The following is a 16,813-nucleotide window of genomic DNA, read 5'->3' as shown; positions in this document are numbered from 1 at the left end:
ACACTGAGGAGGGACACACTGAGGACGGGACACACTGAGGAGGGACACACTGAGGGGGGACACACTGAGGAGGGACACACTGAGGAGGAGACACACTGAGGAGGGGGACACACTGAGGAGGGGACACACTGAGGAGGGGACACACTGAGAAGGGACACCCTGAGGAGGGGACACACTGAGGAGGGGACACACTGGGGGGGACACAGTGAGGAGGGACACACTGAGGAGGGAACACACTGAGGAGGGACACACTGAGGAGGGAACACACTGAGGAGGGGACACACTGAGGAGGGATACACTGAGGAGGGGACACACTGAGGGGGACACACTGAGGAGGGGACACACTGAGGAGGGACACACTGAGGAGGGGACACACTGAGGAGGGGCCACACTGAGGGGGACACACTGAGGAGGGACACACTGAGGAGGGGACACACTGAAGAGGGACACACTGAGGGGGACACACTAGGGGGGGACACACTGAGGAGGGGACACACTGAGGAGGGGAGACACTGAGGAGGGACACACTGAAGGGGACACACTGACGAGGGGACACACTGAGGAGGGACACACTGAGGGGGACACACTGAGCAGGGGACACACTGAGGAGGGGACACACTGAGGAGGGACACACTGAGGGGGACACACTGAGGAGGGGACACACTGAGGAGGGACACACTGAGGCGGGGACACACTGAGGAGGGACACACTGAGGGGGCACACTGAGGAGGGGACACACTGAGGAGGGGACACACTGAGGAGGGACACACTGAGGGGGACACACTGAGGAGGGGACACACTGAGGAGGCGACACACTGAGGAGGGTCACACACTGAGGAGGGGACACACTGAGGAGGGACACACTGAGGAGGGGAAACACTGAGGAGGGGACACACTGAGGGGGGACACACTGAGGAGGGGACACACCGAGGAGGGACACACCGAGGAGGGACACACTGAGGAGGGACACACTGAGGGGGACACACTGAGGAGGGGACACACTGAGGAGGGGACATACTGAGGAGGAGACACACTGAGGAGGGACACACTGAGGAGGGGCACACACTTAGGAGGGGACACACTGAGGAGGGACTCACTGAGGAGGGGACACTCTGAGGAGGGGACACACTGAGGGGGGGACAACTGAGGAGGGGACACACTGAGGAGGGACACACTGAGGAGGGGGATACACTGAGGAGGGACACACTGAGGAGGGGGACACACTGAGGAGGGACACACTGAGGAGGGACACACTGAGGAGGGGACACACTGAGGAAAGGACACACTGAGGGGGGACATCCTGAGGAGGGACACACTGAGGAGGGACACACTGAGGTGGGACACACTGAGGAGGGCACACACTGAGGAGAGGACACACTGAGGTGGGACACACTGAGGAGGGGACACACTGAGGGGGGACACACTGAGGAGGGACACACTGAGGAGGGGGACACACTGAGGAGGGGACACACTGAGGGGGACACACTGAGGAGGGACACACTGAGGAGGGACACACTGAGGAGGGCACACACTGAGGAGAGGACACACTGTGGGCGGACACACTGAGGCGGGACACACTGAGGAGGGGACATACTGAGGGGGGACACACTGAGGAGGGACACACTGAGGAGGGACACACTGAGGAGAGGACACACTGAGGGGGGACTCACTGAGGCGGGACACACTGAGGAGGGGACACACTGAGGAGGGGACACACTGAGGGGGACACACTGAGGAGGGACACACTGAGGAGGGGGACACACTGAGGAGACACACACTGAGGAGGGACACACTGAAGAGGGGACACACTGAGGAGGGACACACTGAGGACGGGACACACTGAGGAGGGACACACTGAGGGGGGACACACTGAGGAGGGACACACTGAGGAGGGGACACACTGAGGAGGGGGACACACTGAGGAGGGACACACTCAGGGTGACACACTGAGGAGGGACACACTGAGGCGGAACACACTGAGGAGGGACACACTGAGGGGGACACACTGAGGAGGGACACACTGAGGAGGGGACACACTGAGGAGGCACACACTCAGGGGGACACACTGAGGAGGGACACACTGAGGCGGAACACACTGAGGAGGGACACACTGAGGGGGACACACTGAGGAGGGACACACTGAGGAGGCGACACACTGAGGAGGGGACACACTGAGGAGGGGACTCACTGAGGAGGGGACACACTGAGGAGGGACACACTGAGGAGGGGACACACTGAGGAGGGACACACTGAGGAGGGGACATACTGAGGAGGGACACACTGAGGAGGGACACACTGAGGAGGGGACACACTGAGGAGGGACACACTGAGGAGGGGACACACTGAGGAGGGGACACACTGAGGAGGGACACACTGAGGAGGGGACACACTGAGGAGGGACATACTGAGGGGGACACACTGAGGAGGGGACACACTGAGGAGGGGACACACTGAGGAAGGACACACTGAGGGGGACACACTGAGGAGGGGACACACTGAGGAGGGACACACTGAGGAGGGACACACTGAGGAGGGACACACTGAGGGGGCACTCTGAGGAGAGGACACACTGAGGTGGGACACACTGAGGAGGGGACACACTGAGGGGGGACACACTGAGGAGGGACACACTGAGGAGGGACACACTGAGGAGGGGACACACTGAGGGGGACACACTGAGGAGGGACACACTGAGGAGGGACACACTGAGGAGGGCACACACTGAGGAGAGGACACACTGTGGGGGGACACACTGAGGCGGGACACACTGAGGAGGGGACATACTGAGGGGGGACACACTGAGGAGGGACACACTGAGGAGGGACACACTGAGGAGAGGACACACTGAGGGGGGACACACTGAGGCGGGACACACTGAGGAGGGGACACACTGAGGAGGGGACACACTGAGGGGGACACACTGAGGAGGGACACACTGAGGAGGGGGACACACTGAGGAGACACACACTGAGGAGGGACACACTGAGGAGGGGACACACTGAGGAGGGACACACTGAGGACGGGACACACTGAGGAGGGACACACTGAGGGGGGACACACTGAGGAGGGACACACTGAGGAGGAGACACACTGAGGAGGGGGACACACTGAGGAGGGGACACACTGAGGAGGGGACACACTGAGGAGGGGACACACTGAGAAGGGACACACTGAGGAGGGGACACACTGAGGAGGGGACACACTGGGGGGGACACAGTGAGGAGGGACACACTGAGGAGGGAACACACTGAGGAGGGACACACTGAGGAGGGAACACACTGAGGAGGGGACACACTGAGGAGGGATACACTGAGGAGGGGACACACTGAGGGGGACACACTGAGGAGGGGACACACTGAGGAGGGACACACTGAGGAGGGGACACACTGAGGAGGGGACACACTGAGGGGGACACACTGAGGAGGGACACACTGAGGAGGGGACACACTGAGGAGGGACACACTGAGGAGGGGAAACACTGAGGAGGGGACACACTGAGGGGGGGACACACTGAGGAGGGGACACACCGAGGAGGGACACACCGAGGAGGGACACACTGAGGAGGGACACACTGAGGGGGACACACTAGGGGGGGACACACTGAGGAGGGGACACACTGAAGAGGGGAGACACTGAGGAGGGACACACTGAAGGGGACACACTGACGAGGGGACACACTGGGGGGACACTCTCAGGAGGGGACACACTGAGGAGGGACACACTGAGCAGGGGACACACTGAGGAGGGACAAACTGAGTAGGGACACACTGAGGGGGACACACTTAGGAGGGACACACTGAGGAGGGGACACACTGGGGGGACACACTGAGGAGGGGACACACTGAGGAGGGACACACTGAGGAGGGGACACACTGAGGAGGGGACACACTGAGGAGGGACACACTGGGGGGGACACACTAAGGAGGGACACACTGAAGAGGGACACACTGAGGAGGGACACACTGAGGAGGGGACACACTGTGGCGGACACACTGAGGAAGGACATACTGAGGGGGACACACAGAGGGGGACACACTGAGGAGGGACACACTGAGGAGGGGACACACTGAGGAGGGACACTCTGAGGAGGGACACACTGAGGAGGGGGACACACTGAGGAGGGACACACTGAGGAGGGGAAACACTGAGGAGGGACACGAGGAGGGACACACTGAGGTGGGGACACACTGAGGAGGGGACACACTGAGGAGGGGACACACTGAGGGGGACACACAGAGGAGGGACACACTGAGGGGGACACACTGAGGAGGGACACACTGAGGAGGGGACATACTGAGGAGGGGACACACTGACGAGGGGAAACACTGAGGGGGACACACTGAGGAGGGGACAAACTGAGGTGGACACACTGAGGAGGGACACACTGAGGAGGGGACACACTGAGGAGGGGGACACACTGAGGAGGGACACACTGAGAAGGGACACACTGAGGAGGGGACACACTGAGGAGGGGACACACTGAAGAGGGGACACACTGAGGAGGGGACACACTGAGTGGGACACACTGAGGAGGGGACACACTGAGGAGGGGACACACTGAGGAGGGACACACTGAGGAGGGGACACACTGAGGAGGGGACACAGTGAGGGGGACACACTGAGGAGGGGACACAGTGAGGGGGACACACTGAGGAGGGGACACACTGATTAGGGACACACTCAGGAGGCGACACACTGACGAGGGGACACACTGAGGGGACACACTGAGGAGGGACACACTGAGGAGGGACACACTGAGGAGGGGATACACTGAGGAGGGACACACTGATGAGGGGACACACTGAGGAGGGACACACTGAGGGGGGACACACTGAGGAGGGACACACTGAGGAGGGGACACACTGAGGGGGACACACTGTGGAGGGACACACTGAGGAGGGACACACTGAGAGGGACACACTGAGAGGGACACACTTAGGAGGGACACACTGAGGAGGGACACACTGAGGAGGGAACACACTGAGGGGGACACACTGAGGAGGGACACACTGAGGAGGGATACACTGAGTAGGGACTCACTGAGGAGGGGACACACTGAGGAGGGGACACACTGAGGAGGGGACACACTGAGGGGGACACACTGAAGAGGGGGAACACTGAGGAGACACACACTGAGGGGGACACACTGAGGAGGGACACACTGAGGAGGGGGACACACTGAGGAGACACACACTGAGGAGGGACACACTGAGGAGGGGACACACTGAGGAGGGACACACTGAGGACGGGACACACTGAGGAGGGACACACTGAGGGGGGACACACTGAGAAGGGACACACTGAGGAGGGGACACACTGAGGAGGGGACACACTGAGAAGGGACACACTGAGGAGGGGACACACTGAGGAGGGAACACACTGAGGAGGGACACACTGAGGAGGGACACACTGAGGAGGGGACACACTGAGGAGGGACACACTGAGGACGGGACACACTGAGGAGGGACACACTGAGGGGCGACACACTGAGAAGGGACACACTGAGGAGGGGACACACTGAGGAGGGGACACACTGAGAAGGGACACACTGAGGAGGGGACACACTGAGGAGGGAACACACTGAGGAGGGACACACTGAGGAGGGAACACACTGAGGAGGGGACACACTGAGGGGGACACACTGAGGGGACACACTGAGGGAGGACACACTGAGGACGGGACACACTGAGGACGGGACACACTGAGGAGGGACACAGTGAGGAGGGACACACTGAGGAGGGAACACACTGAGGAGGGACACACTGAGGAGGGAACACACTGAGGAGGGGACACACTGAAGAGGGACACACTGAGGGGGACACACTAGGGGGGGACACACTGAGGAGGGTACACACTGAGGAGGGGACACACTGAAGGGGACACACTGACGAGGGGACACACTGGGGGGACACTCTCAGGAGGGGACACACTGAGGAGGGACACACTGAGCAGGGGACACACTGAGGAGGGACAAACAGAGGAGGGACACACTGAGGGGGACACACTTAGGAGGGACACACTGAGGAGGGGACACACTGGGGGGACACACTGAGGAGGGGACACACTGAGGAGGGAAACACTGAGGAGGGGACACACTGAGGAGGGGACACACTGAGGAGGGACACACTGGGGGGGACACACTAAGGAGGGACACACTGACGAGGGACACACTGAGGAGGGACACACTGAGGAGGGGACACACTGTGGCGGACACACTGAGGAAGGACATACTGAGGGGGACACACAGAGGGGGACACACTGAGGAGGGACACACTGAGGAGGGACACACTCAGGAGGGGACACACTGATGAGGGGACACACTGAGGGGGACACACTGAGGAGGGACACACTGAGGAGGGACACACTGAGGGGGGACACACTGAGGAGGGACACACTGAGGAGGGGACACACTGAGGGGGACACACTGAGGAGGGACACACTGAGGAGGGGACACACTGAGGAGGGGACACACTGAGGGGGACACACTGAAGAGTGGGACACACTGAGGAGACACACACTGAGGAGGGACACACTGAGGAGGGGACACACTGAGGAGGGACACACTGAGGAGGGACACACTGAGGAGGGGACACACTGAGGGGGGACACACTGAGGGGGACACACTGAGGAGGGACACACTGAGGAGGGGACACACTGAGGAGGGGACACACTGAGGAGGGACACACTGAGGAGGGGACACACTGAGGAGGGACACACTGAGGAGGGGATACACTGAGGAGGGGACATACTGAGGAGGGACACACTGAGGAGGGGACACACTGAGGAGGGGACACACTGAGGAGGGACACACTGAGGAGGGGACACACTGAGGAGGGGACATACTGAGGAGGGACACACTGAGGAGGGGACACACTGAGGAGGGACATACTGAGGGGGACACACTGAGGAGGGGACACACTGAGGAGGGGACACACTGAGGAGGGACACACTGAGGGGGACACACTGAGGAGGGGACACACTGAGGAGGGACACACTGAGGCGGGGACACACTGAGGAGGGACACACTGAGGGGGCACACTGAGGAGGGGACACACTGAGGAGGGGACACACTGAGGGGGACACACTGAGGAGGGACACACTGAGGAGGGACACACTGAGTAGGGACACACTGAGGAGGGGACACATTGAGGAGAGGACACACTGAGGGGGGACACACTGAGGGGGGACACACTGAGGAGGGACACACTGAGGAGGGACACACTGAGGAGGGGACACACTGCGGAGGGACACACTGGGGGGGACACACTGCGGAGGGACATACTGAGGAGGGAAACACTGCGGAGGGACACACTCATGAGGGACACACTGAGGAGGGACACACTGAGGAGGGACACACTGAGAGGGACTCACTGAGGAGGGACACACTGAGGAGGGGACACACTGGGGGGATACACTGAGGAGGGGGACACACTGAGGGGGACACACTGAGGAGGGACACACTGAAGAGGGACACACTGAGAAGGGACACACTGAAGAGGGAAATACTGAGGAGGGGACACACTAAGGAGGGAAACACTGAGGTGGGTGACACCCTGAGGAGGGACACACTGAGGAGGGGACACACTGAGGAGGGACATAGTGAGGAGGGGACACACTGAGGAGGGACACACTGAGGAGGGGACTCACTGAGGAGGGACACACTGAGGAGGCGGACACACTGAGGAGGGGACACACTGGGGGGGACACACTGAGGAGGTGACACACTGGGGGGGACACACTGATGATGGACACACTGGGGGGTACACACTGAGGAGGGACACACTGAGGAGGGGACACACTGAGGAGGGACACACTGAGGGGGACACACTAGGGGGGGACACACTGTGGAGGGGACACACTGAGGAGGGGACACACTGAGGGGGGACACACTGAGGGGGACACACTGAGGAGGGACACACTGAGGAGGGGACACCCTGGGGGGACACTCTCAGGAGGTGACACACTGAGGAGGGACACACTGAGGAGGGGACACAATGAGGAGGGACACACTGAGGAGGGACACACTGAGGGGGACACACTGAGGAGGAACACACTGCGGAGGGACACACTGAGGGGGACACACTGAGGAGGGACACACTGAGGAGGCGACACACTGAGGATGACACACTGAGGGGGACACACTGAGGAGAGACACACTGAGGAGGCGACACACTGAGGAGGGGACACACTGAGGAGGGACACACTGAGGAGGGGACACACTGAGGAGGGGACACACTGAGGAGGGACACACTGAGGAGGGGACACACTGAGGAGGGACACACTGAGGAGGGGACACACTGAGGAGGGGACACACTGAGGAGGCGACACACTGAGGAGGGGACACACTGAGGAGGGACACACTGAGGAGGGACACACTGAGGAGGGGACACACTGAGGAGGGGACACACTGAGGAGGGACACACTGAGGAGGGGACACACTGAGGAGGGACACACTGAGGAGGGACACACTGAGGAGGGGACACACTGAGGAGGGGACACACTGAGGAGGGACACACTGAGGAGGGGACACACTGAGGAGGCGACACACTGAGGAGGCGACACACTGAGGAGGGGACACACTGAGGAGGGACACACTGAGGAGGGGACACACTGAGGAGGGGACACACTGAGGAGGGACACACTGAGGAGGGGACACACTGAGGAGGGACACACTGAGGAGGGGCCACACTGAGGAGGGGACACACTGAGGAGGGACACACTGAGGAGGGGACACACTGAGGAGGGGACATACTGAGGAGGGACACACTGAGGAGGGGACACACTGAGGAGGGACATACTGAGGGGGACACACTGAGGGGGACACACTGAGGAGGGGACACACTGAGGAGGGACACACTGAGGCGGGGACACACTGAGGAGGGTCACACTGACTGGGACACACTGAGGAGGGGACACACTGAGGAGGGTCACACTGACTGGGGCACACTGAGGAGGGGACACACTGAGCAGGGGACACACTGAGGAGGGACACACTGAGGGGGACACACTGAGGAGGGGACACACTGAGGAGGCGACACACTGAGGAGGGACACACTGAGGAGGGTCACACACTGAGGAGGGGACACACTGAGGAGGGACACACTGAGGAGGGGACACACTGAGGAGGGGACACACTGAGGGGGGGACACACTGAGGAGGGGACACACTGAGGAGGGACACACCGAGGAGGGACACACTGAGGAGGGACACACTGAGGGGGACACACTGAGGAGGGGACACACTGAGGAGGGGACATACTGAGGAGGGGACACACTGAGGAGGGGACATACTGAGGAGGAGACACACTGAGGAGGGGACATACTGAGGAGGGGACATACTGAGGAGGAGACACACTGAGGAGGGACACACTGAGGAGGGGCACACACTGAGGAGGGACACACTGAGGCGGGACACACTGAGGAGGGACACACTGAGGAGGGGCACACACTGAGGAGGGGACACACTGAGGAGGGACTCACTGAGGAGGGGACACTCTGAGGAGGGGACACACTTAGGGGGACACACTGAGGAGGGACACACTGAGGAGGGACACACTGAGGAGGGTCACACTGAAGAGGGAAATACTGAGGAGGGGACACACTAAGGAGGGAAACACTGAGGTGGGTGACACCCTGAGGAGGGACACACTGAGGAGGGGACACACTGAGGAGGGACATAGTGAGGAGGGGACACACTGAGGAGGGACACACTGAGGAGGGGACTCACTGAGGAGGGACACACTGAGGAGGCGGACACACTGAGGAGGGGACACACTGGGGGGGACACACTGAGGAGGTGACACACTGGGGGGGACACACTGATGATGGACACACTGGGGGGTACACACTGAGGAGGGACACACTGAGGAGGGGACACACTGAGGAGGGACACACTGAGGGGGACACACTAGGGGGGGACACACTGTGGAGGGGACACACTGAGGAGGGGACACACTGAGGGGGGACACACTGAGGGGGACACACTGAGGAGGGACACACTGAGGAGGGGACACCCTGGGGGGACACTCTCAGGAGGTGACACACTGAGGAGGGACACACTGAGGAGGGGACACAATGAGGAGGGACACACTGAGGAGGGACACACTGAGGGGGACACACTGAGGAGGAACACACTGAGGAGGGACACACTGAGGGGGACACACTGAGGAGGGACACACTGAGGAGGCGACACACTGAGGATGACACACTGAGGGGGACACACTGAGGAGAGACACACTGAGGAGGCGACACACTGAGGAGGGGACACACTGAGGAGGGACACACTGAGGAGGGACACACTGAGGAGGGGACACACTGAGGAGGGACACACTGAGGAGGGGACACACTGAGGAGGGACACACTGAGGAGGGGACACACTGAGGAGGGGACACACTGAGGAGGCGACACACTGAGGAGGGGACACACTGAGGAGGGACACACTGAGGAGGGACACACTGAGGAGGGGACACACTGAGGAGGGGACACACTGAGGAGGGACACACTGAGGAGGGGACACACTGAGGAGGGACACACTGAGGAGGGACACACTGAGGAGGGGACACACTGAGGAGGGGACACACTGAGGAGGGACACACTGAGGAGGGGACACACTGAGGAGGCGACACACTGAGGAGGCGACACACTGAGGAGGGGACACACTGAGGAGGGACACACTGAGGAGGGGACACACTGAGGAGGGGACACACTGAGGAGGGACACACTGAGGAGGGGACACACTGAGGAGGGACACACTGAGGAGGGGCCACACTGAGGAGGGGACACACTGAGGAGGGACACACTGAGGAGGGGACACACTGAGGAGGGGACATACTGAGGAGGGACACACTGAGGAGGGGACACACTGAGGAGGGACATACTGAGGGGGACACACTGAGGGGGACACACTGAGGAGGGGACACACTGAGGAGGGACACACTGAGGCGGGGACACACTGAGGAGGGTCACACTGACTGGGACACACTGAGGAGGGGACACACTGAGGAGGGTCACACTGACTGGGGCACACTGAGGAGGGGACACACTGAGCAGGGGACACACTGAGGAGGGACACACTGAGGGGGACACACTGAGGAGGGGACACACTGAGGAGGCGACACACTGAGGAGGGACACACTGAGGAGGGTCACACACTGAGGAGGGGACACACTGAGGAGGGACACACTGAGGAGGGGACACACTGAGGAGGGGACACACTGAGGGGGGGACACACTGAGGAGGGGACACACTGAGGAGGGACACACCGAGGAGGGACACACTGAGGAGGGACACACTGAGGGGGACACACTGAGGAGGGGACACACTGAGGAGGGGACATACTGAGGAGGGGACACACTGAGGAGGGGACATACTGAGGAGGAGACACACTGAGGAGGGGACACACTGAGGAGGGGACATACTGAGGAGGAGACACACTGAGGAGGGACACACTGAGGAGGGGCACACACTGAGGAGGGACACACTGAGGCGGGACACACTGAGGAGGGACACACTGAGGAGGGGCACACACTGAGGAGGGGACACACTGAGGAGGGACTCACTGAGGAGGGGACACTCTGAGGAGGGGACACACTTAGGGGGACACACTGAGGAGGGACACACTGAGGAGGGACACACTGAGGAGGGACACACTGAGGAGGGGACACACTGAGGAGGGACACACTGAGGAGGGGACACACTGAGGAGGGGACACACTGAGGAGGCGACACACTGAGGAGGGGACACACTGAGGAGGGACACACTGAGGAGGGGACACACTGAGGAGGGGACACACTGAGGAGGGACACACTGAGGAGGGGACACACTGAGGAGGGACACACTGAGGAGGGACACACTGAGGAGGGGACACACTGAGGAGGGGACACACTGAGGAGGGACACACTGAGGAGGGGACACACTGAGGAGGCGACACACTGAGGAGGCGACACACTGAGGAGGGGACACACTGAGGAGGGACACACTGAGGAGGGGACACACTGAGGAGGGGACACACTGAGGAGGGACACACTGAGGAGGGGACACACTGAGGAGGGACACACTGAGGAGGGGCCACACTGAGGAGGGGACACACTGAGGAGGGACACACTGAGGAGGGGACACACTGAGGAGGGGACATACTGAGGAGGGACACACTGAGGAGGGGACACACTGAGGAGGGACATACTGAGGGGGACACACTGAGGGGGACACACTGAGGAGGGGACACACTGAGGAGGGACACACTGAGGCGGGGACACACTGAGGAGGGTCACACTGACTGGGACACACTGAGGAGGGGACACACTGAGGAGGGTCACACTGACTGGGGCACACTGAGGAGGGGACACACTGAGCAGGGGACACACTGAGGAGGGACACACTGAGGGGGACACACTGAGGAGGGGACACACTGAGGAGGCGACACACTGAGGAGGGACACACTGAGGAGGGTCACACACTGAGGAGGGGACACACTGAGGAGGGACACACTGAGGAGGGGACACACTGAGGAGGGGACACACTGAGGGGGGGACACACTGAGGAGGGGACACACTGAGGAGGGACACACCGAGGAGGGACACACTGAGGAGGGACACACTGAGGGGGACACACTGAGGAGGGGACACACTGAGGAGGGGACATACTGAGGAGGGGACACACTGAGGAGGGGACATACTGAGGAGGAGACACACTGAGGAGGGGACACACTGAGGAGGGGACATACTGAGGAGGAGACACACTGAGGAGGGACACACTGAGGAGGGGCACACACTGAGGAGGGACACACTGAGGCGGGACACACTGAGGAGGGACACACTGAGGAGGGGCACACACTGAGGAGGGGACACACTGAGGAGGGACTCACTGAGGAGGGGACACTCTGAGGAGGGGACACACTTAGGGGGACACACTGAGGAGGGACACACTGAGGAGGGACACACTGAGGAGGGACACACTGAGGAGAGGACACACTGAGGGGGGACTCACTGAGGCGGGACACACTGAGGAGGGGACACACTGAGGAGGGGACACACTGAGGGGGACACACTGAGGAGGGACACACTGAGGAGGGGGACACACTGAGGAGACACACACTGAGGAGGGACACACTGAAGAGGGGACACACTGAGGAGGGACACACTGAGGACGGGACACACTGAGGAGGGACACACTGAGGGGGGACACACTGAGGAGGGACACACTGAGGAGGGGACACACTGAGGAGGGGGACACACTGAGGAGGGACACACTCAGGGTGACACACTGAGGAGGGACACACTGAGGCGGAACACACTGAGGAGGGACACACTGAGGGGGACACACTGAGGAGGGACACACTGAGGAGGGGACACACTGAGGAGGCACACACTCAGGGGGACACACTGAGGAGGGACACACTGAGGCGGAACACACTGAGGAGGGACACACTGAGGGGGACACACTGAGGAGGGACACACTGAGGAGGCGACACACTGAGGAGGGGACACACTGAGGAGGGGACTCACTGAGGAGGGGACACACTGAGGAGGGACACACTGAGGAGGGGACACACTGAGGAGGGACACACTGAGGAGGGGACACACTGAGGAGGGGACATACTGAGGAGGGACACACTGAGGAGGGACACACTGAGGAGGGGACACACTGAGGAGGGACACACTGAGGAGGGGACACACTGAGGAGGGGACACACTGAGGAGGGACACACTGAGGAGGGGACACACTGAGGAGGGACATACTGAGGGGGACACACTGAGGAGGGGACACACTGAGGAGGGGACACACTGAGGAAGGACACACTGAGGGGGACACACTGAGGAGGGGACACACTGAGGAGGGACACACTGAGGAGGGACACACTGAGGAGGGACACACTGAGGGGGCACTCTGAGGAGAGGACACACTGAGGTGGGACACACTGAGGAGGGGACACACTGAGGGGGGACACACTGAGGAGGGACACACTGAGGAGGGACACACTGAGGAGGGGACACACTGAGGGGGACACACTGAGGAGGGACACACTGAGGAGGGACACACTGAGGAGGGCACACACTGAGGAGAGGACACACTGTGGGGGGACACACTGAGGCGGGACACACTGAGGAGGGGACATACTGAGGGGGGACACACTGAGGAGGGACACACTGAGGAGGGACACACTGAGGAGAGGACACACTGAGGGGGGACACACTGAGGCGGGACACACTGAGGAGGGGACACACTGAGGAGGGGACACACTGAGGGGGACACACTGAGGAGGGACACACTGAGGAGGGGGACACACTGAGGAGACACACACTGAGGAGGGACACACTGAGGAGGGGACACACTGAGGAGGGACACACTGAGGACGGGACACACTGAGGAGGGACACACTGAGGGGGGACACACTGAGGAGGGACACACTGAGGAGGAGACACACTGAGGAGGGGGACACACTGAGGAGGGGACACACTGAGGAGGGGACACACTGAGGAGGGGACACACTGAGAAGGGACACACTGAGGAGGGGACACACTGAGGAGGGGACACACTGGGGGGGACACAGTGAGGAGGGACACACTGAGGAGGGAACACACTGAGGAGGGACACACTGAGGAGGGAACACACTGAGGAGGGGACACACTGAGGAGGGATACACTGAGGAGGGGACACACTGAGGGGGACACACTGAGGAGGGGACACACTGAGGAGGGACACACTGAGGAGGGGACACACTGAGGAGGGGACACACTGAGGGGGACACACTGAGGAGGGACACACTGAGGAGGGGACACACTGAGGAGGGACACACTGAGGAGGGGAAACACTGAGGAGGGGACACACTGAGGGGGGGACACACTGAGGAGGGGACACACCGAGGAGGGACACACCGAGGAGGGACACACTGAGGAGGGACACACTGAGGGGGACACACTAGGGGGGGACACACTGAGGAGGGGACACACTGAAGAGGGGAGACACTGAGGAGGGACACACTGAAGGGGACACACTGACGAGGGGACACACTGGGGGGACACTCTCAGGAGGGGACACACTGAGGAGGGACACACTGAGCAGGGGACACACTGAGGAGGGACAAACTGAGTAGGGACACACTGAGGGGGACACACTTAGGAGGGACACACTGAGGAGGGGACACACTGGGGGGACACACTGAGGAGGGGACACACTGAGGAGGGACACACTGAGGAGGGGACACACTGAGGAGGGGACACACTGAGGAGGGACACACTGGGGGGGACACACTAAGGAGGGACACACTGAAGAGGGACACACTGAGGAGGGACACACTGAGGAGGGGACACACTGTGGCGGACACACTGAGGAAGGACATACTGAGGGGGACACACAGAGGGGGACACACTGAGGAGGGACACACTGAGGAGGGGACACACTGAGGAGGGACACTCTGAGGAGGGACACACTGAGGAGGGGGACACACTGAGGAGGGACACACTGAGGAGGGGAAACACTGAGGAGGGACACGAGGAGGGACACACTGAGGTGGGGACACACTGAGGAGGGGACACACTGAGGAGGGGACACACTGAGGGGGACACACAGAGGAGGGACACACTGAGGGGGACACACTGAGGAGGGACACACTGAGGAGGGGACATACTGAGGAGGGGACACACTGACGAGGGGAAACACTGAGGGGGACACACTGAGGAGGGGACAAACTGAGGTGGACACACTGAGGAGGGACACACTGAGGAGGGGACACACTGAGGAGGGGGACACACTGAGGAGGGACACACTGAGAAGGGACACACTGAGGAGGGGACACACTGAGGAGGGGACACACTGAAGAGGGGACACACTGAGGAGGGGACACACTGAGTGGGACACACTGAGGAGGGGACACACTGAGGAGGGGACACACTGAGGAGGGACACACTGAGGAGGGGACACACTGAGGAGGGGACACAGTGAGGGGGACACACTGAGGAGGGGACACAGTGAGGGGGACACACTGAGGAGGGGACACACTGATTAGGGACACACTCAGGAGGCGACACACTGACGAGGGGACACACTGAGGGGACACACTGAGGAGGGACACACTGAGGAGGGACACACTGAGGAGGGGATACACTGAGGAGGGACACACTGATGAGGGGACACACTGAGGAGGGACACACTGAGGGGGGACACACTGAGGAGGGACACACTGAGGAGGGGACACACTGAGGGGGACACACTGTGGAGGGACACACTGAGGAGGGACACACTGAGAGGGACACACTGAGAGGGACACACTTAGGAGGGACACACTGAGGAGGGACACACTGAGGAGGGAACACACTGAGGGGGACACACTGAGGAGGGACACACTGAGGAGGGATACACTGAGTAGGGACTCACTGAGGAGGGGACACACTGAGGAGGGGACACACTGAGGAGGGGACACACTGAGGGGGACACACTGAAGAGGGGGAACACTGAGGAGACACACACTGAGGGGGACACACTGAGGAGGGACACACTGAGGAGGGGGACACACTGAGGAGACACACACTGAGGAGGGACACACTGAGGAGGGGACACACTGAGGAGGGACACACTGAGGACGGGACACACTGAGGAGGGACACACTGAGGGGGGACACACTGAGAAGGGACACACTGAGGAGGGGACACACTGAGGAGGGGACACACTGAGAAGGGACACACTGAGGAGGGGACACACTGAGGAGGGAACACACTGAGGAGGGACACACTGAGGAGGGACACACTGAGGAGGGGACACACTGAGGAGGGACACACTGAGGACGGGACACACTGAGGAGGGACACACTGAGGGGCGACA

Source organism: Urocitellus parryii, chromosome 6 (genome assembly GCF_045843805.1).
Source record: "Urocitellus parryii isolate mUroPar1 chromosome 6, mUroPar1.hap1, whole genome shotgun sequence".
NCBI lineage: Eukaryota > Metazoa > Chordata > Mammalia > Rodentia > Sciuridae > Urocitellus > Urocitellus parryii.
The sequence above is the reverse complement of the archived record's forward strand: the minus strand, read 5'-3'. Positions refer to the sequence as shown.